The sequence below is a fragment of the Myotis lucifugus genome, unplaced genomic scaffold (genome assembly GCF_000147115.1).
Source record: "Myotis lucifugus unplaced genomic scaffold, Myoluc2.0 scaffold_2229, whole genome shotgun sequence".
Taxonomy (NCBI): Eukaryota; Metazoa; Chordata; class Mammalia; order Chiroptera; family Vespertilionidae; genus Myotis; species Myotis lucifugus.
This window is the reverse complement of record NW_005873277.1, coordinates 10700-15352: the sequence shown is the minus strand read 5'-3', so window position 1 is coordinate 15352 and position 4653 is coordinate 10700. Positions and strand designations below refer to the sequence as shown.

The following is a 4653-nucleotide window of genomic DNA, read 5'->3' as shown; positions in this document are numbered from 1 at the left end:
CTCCTGATGGCCCCTCTGAGACTGTGCCTGTCTTAGATTGTGTCCTTCCCTGAGGAATCTTACCCGTCTCTGGCTCACCAGCCATCCTCCAGGGCCAAGCAGGGTGATGTGAGGTGTGCAAATGAGGGAGGGGCAGCGCCCCCTGCAAAAGGTTCAGTTCTGTCTCCTTGGAAGCCTATGCCCCCGTGGCCTCCACGCCCAGCACCTGCTTTGGGCCCCCTCGCCTGCAAATGGACTGTGAGAAGAGGGTCCCTCTTGACACAAGGGCAAGAGGGGGCCAATACAGGACAAGGGAGGAACGGCCTGTCCGCATGCAGTCCCGGGACAGGGCTTTCTCAGCCCAGGATGTCAGGCTCTTGGCACAAGATGACTCCACGTATGGGGAATATACCAGACACCCCCAGTCACGGCAGAAAAGGGAGGTGCCCTTCCTGGAACAGTAGGGTAGGGAGATTCTAGAAAAGGCTGTGTTCAGGAGAGAAGGAGAAAGGCCAAAGAACCAGCAAACAAATAGATTAAAAAAAAGAAAAAGAAAAAGGAAAGGAGATGTGGGGCAAAGCTGGGACATATGGACAGACAAAAAGGAGGCACATGTGATCCTCCCAATGGACAGGTGGTTCCAGCTCAGGGCTGCACATCTGCTGCAGACGGGCACTGGTCAGGTGTGCTAACTCGACCTCTCAGGGGTGATGGTCCCCAGGGGGGAGGCAGAGGCTGCCCCTTCTGGAAAGATACAAAACACAACCTCTTCCCCACATCATCACTAGATCTGGTAAAACTCTTGTCTGCTTTGTGTATCCTTCTACCAGGCTGAGTCGGCAGAGGCTATTGTACAGGAGGCCCGGTGCCTTTTGGCTGCTGTACAACCCTCTGCATTGTATTTTTTAAAAATTTAACATATAACATTCTTCTCCCCCTTGTTTTTTTTTTTTTTTTTACAATATTTAAGTTTTTTATTTTATGTCCTTTAAGATATATTTTTAAAAAACACACGGACATACACACACACACACACACATCAACTGCAAACATGAAGGGGAGAAAAAGCATTGTACCGAACCAAATTTCTTTTCTTTTTTTTAAAATATATTTTATTGATTTTTTACAGAGAGAAAGAGAGAGAGATAGAGAGTTAGAAACATCGATGAGAGAGAAACATCGACCAGCTGCCTCCTGCACATTTCCCACTGGGGACGTGCCCGCAACCCAGGTACATGCCCCTGACCGGAATCGAATCTGGAACCCTTAAGTCCGCAGGCCGACGCTCTAGCCACTGAGCCAAACCGGTTTCGGCTACCCAACCAAATTTCCACATTTCAGCAATACTTCACTCATTCTTTCATAAAGTTCTAAGAAATGGCATAATGACATGAGCTTGAAATATCTGTAGGCATTTTCTCTGACGCTCGTGACGTGGCACTGGTGATGTTGTAAACAGCAGAAAACCAGGGGCTGCCACATGACCAAATGATGGAGGCACAGGCCTGCTCTTTTCCCCACAGGAACACACCAAATGGTGATGGCGATGATCTTCTCATACCCACGCAGGAGGAGAGCAACATCACGCTACGTAACTGTATTCATCTGCTGAGGCCTGGCTGCGTTCAATGTACTGTTTGTCTATCAGCACTTCAATACACTTCTCAATCATGCTGACACTAGGGTTAAACCTCGCTCTTGACTGGCAAATCACCTCTTGAAGAAGGGCGTTATGCCGAAGCACTTTTCGTGCTTTCATGACGCGAACTATAGCAGCTTGGAGACACATTTTCCGGTCCTCGTCTACAGCACTTCTAGTTTGTTCCACTTCCTGTGGTGTGTCTCTCTGCATTGATGTAGTAAGTTTAAATTTTTTTCTTTTACGGCTGAAGTTCATATTTAATGAAAATGAAGATTCTGCGTCATTATCTTCCTTTTCCGAATCATGGTTAATCATCTTCACATCAAGTAATGATTTGACTGTGTTTGTCAGTTCCTTTTCATTCATCTGTGTGCTGTCTTGAAGCTCTTTATAGCTGACAGTTTCGCTGTTGTTGAAGGCTAGCAGAACTGCCATTTGGTATGTTGTAGCCATGGCTACATATGGTTTGCCCAAATGGTTCATTTTCACTTCACCTGTGCAGAGGTAATGGAACCATGTAAGTTTCCTTCCACTGAAATGCTGGCTGTGAAATAATTCAAACATCTGTACACTTTTGCCCAATTCCTGGGGAATCGCAAATGTAGATGAAGGAGCCTGAGTAAGAGGCCATGCGCCAGCCTGTAGAACATATGTTTGAAAACTAATTCCCAAATCTATTACTGTGTCTTGGTTTTTGATAAAATTGTTGAACTTATGGTTGAGATCAGCACTGACACTCATATCTGTGTACATCCGATGTAGCTTGCTGGTAAACTCATAACCACATGCTTGCTTTAATTTACTGATCATGGCTTCTTCAGAATCCATAGACGTAGATAACCCGTGAATTAAACGTTTTGCCAGCATTCTTGCATAGAACTTTTGAAAAACATCTTTATCATCGATATATCTGAAAACAGTAATGAAGCTGGTAAGTTTGCCTTCCACTTCATTCTCAGTCATCCCCTTTGCTGATTTCTTTAGTAAGTTGTCACAGTACTTAGCAAGCAATTCAGGAGCTTTGCAAACAGACTTGGGTTCTCTGTAATTTACAACTGATGTCAGAGCCTTATCCAATGCACTCATGAAGTGCTGGTCACCATTCAAAACAGTGTTGATAAGTTGAACAAATTTACCATGTACTTCCAAAACTGACTCCACAAATAGTGTTGGCATATTTTCCTGAGTAAGATTACTGGTTGCTCTAAGGCCCTCATCACGGACATGATTTTGCAGCTCCTGTATCATAGGAGGTAAACCAGTGGACACAGCACGGAGTAAGACATACATATTTGCCATGCCATCTTTTTTCTCTTGTCGAATGATCTTATGACATTCGTCATGCAAGAACTGTAAGTGGTCTGCTACCATTCGTTGCTGACATTCATGAATCACTTTAGTATATGAACTTGGGTGCAAGTATTTTCGACATCGAATTTCTTCATCTTTTATTCTACCTAGAACCTTTTCCATATATTGTGAGCAGTCTGATTCTTGTAATAAATTGGAAGCTTCTTGTTTGTAATACTCTCCTGTTTCAGTCAGAAAGGGGGACTCAAAGATTTCCTGATAAAACTTTAAGGGGAATTTTTTCCTATACTGTTCAACATGAACAAAGGAGTTAATAACCCCATGGATTACTTTCTGGTTTGGGTCTCCTCCACCACGATCATTTTTGATTTCTCGCAGCAGCATTCGGATAAGGATGGTCTGAAGCGGTTCAACCATTAATTTCCTCCACATAGCCAATGCTAGCTCTCCTATTTCCATCAGAGGTTCATTCATATCGACACCACCATAGCCATACTGAAGGTCAGCTTCTGTCAATTTGTTTCTTTTAACAAACTGGGTGTTGAGATTTCTATACAAGCAGTCCATGTAGTCTGCACCCTTGCTGTATTCCTCCCAATACCTATGATACATAACAAGTACTTGCTCTTCAGACTCCAGAACTCTCTTGTGCAAATGCCGTACGTGATTTTCCAAAAAAATCTTAGTTTCTGTATAAAGTCTTTCTCCAAGGGGTTCAGGATAGGCCACACATAAAGCATAGATATCTGAGAAGCAATCATTCCATGTTGCTCTTTTGACGTATTCCAACGTGACAACAGCTTTGATTGTCCTTAAAAGTTTGTTCCATGTTTCATCAAAATCTGCTACTCTTGGTTTCAAAGACATTGTGCAAGTTCAGTGTTGAAATCTACAAGGGAACTTGCGTTTGACTGTCAGCTTATTTATCAATTGTTGGGGTCCAGCCCCAGCAGGTCCAGAGGTTCCCAAAGGTGTGGATGGAGTCGGTGAAGAAGGAATGACACGGCGACAGCGTTCAGTTGATCAGCATAGCGAGGATCTCCAACCAGGTTCTATTGCCAGGATCTCCAGCCAAGTCCGGTTGCCAGGATCTCCAGCCAAGTTCTGTGTTTATTGTCCTATTACATCTGTATTTATACCAGTTGATTTTAATCCTATCCATTCTAGTCCAAAGGTTAGGGCGTTTCTTATCTCCATTCCAAGGTTCTCTATTGTTCTATTAAGCTACAAGGAAGTAACTGAAGGAGATTATCCTAAGTAAAGACTATGTAGCTTAATCGTGATTATTCATAGTTAAAGTGATTAATTGCCCGCCTGGCACTTAGTTAAAGGGTTTTATTCTCTCCCTAACTCCAGGGAAGAAATCCTCACCTGGGGAAACAACCTTTCTCGGGGAGGTGGTCCTGTTTAAAACACATAGCTTTAAGAGGGGGAGCAAACATATGCCATATACGCCAGGTCCCTTGAAACATAAGCTGTGCAGATGTTTCTTCCCTGCAGCGACTGTGTCAAGCAGCAAGGGTGGACCGGCTTGTGGCAAATTCTCCCTTTTTTATTTTTTAAATGATAGTGTGTGTAAATCAGCGGCCGCCTCTGGGATTGGCTTGTTTAATACTTGGAAGAAGACTGACAAGCAATGATAGCGAGCATAGCTATAAACATAGTGAATGGAGTGCACACGGAGCCTTGTTTCTGTAGAAGGTTGCAGGCTTCTTCAGTCA

The 4653-nt window shown here is 43.7% G+C and overlaps 1 pseudogene; it reads right to left on the bottom strand.

The window, feature by feature from the left end:
* Window positions 1–1359: 1359 nt before the first annotated feature.
* Window positions 1360–3836, bottom strand: LOC102431772 (annotated as a pseudogene).
* Between the last annotated feature and the right edge of the window lie 817 nt (window positions 3837–4653).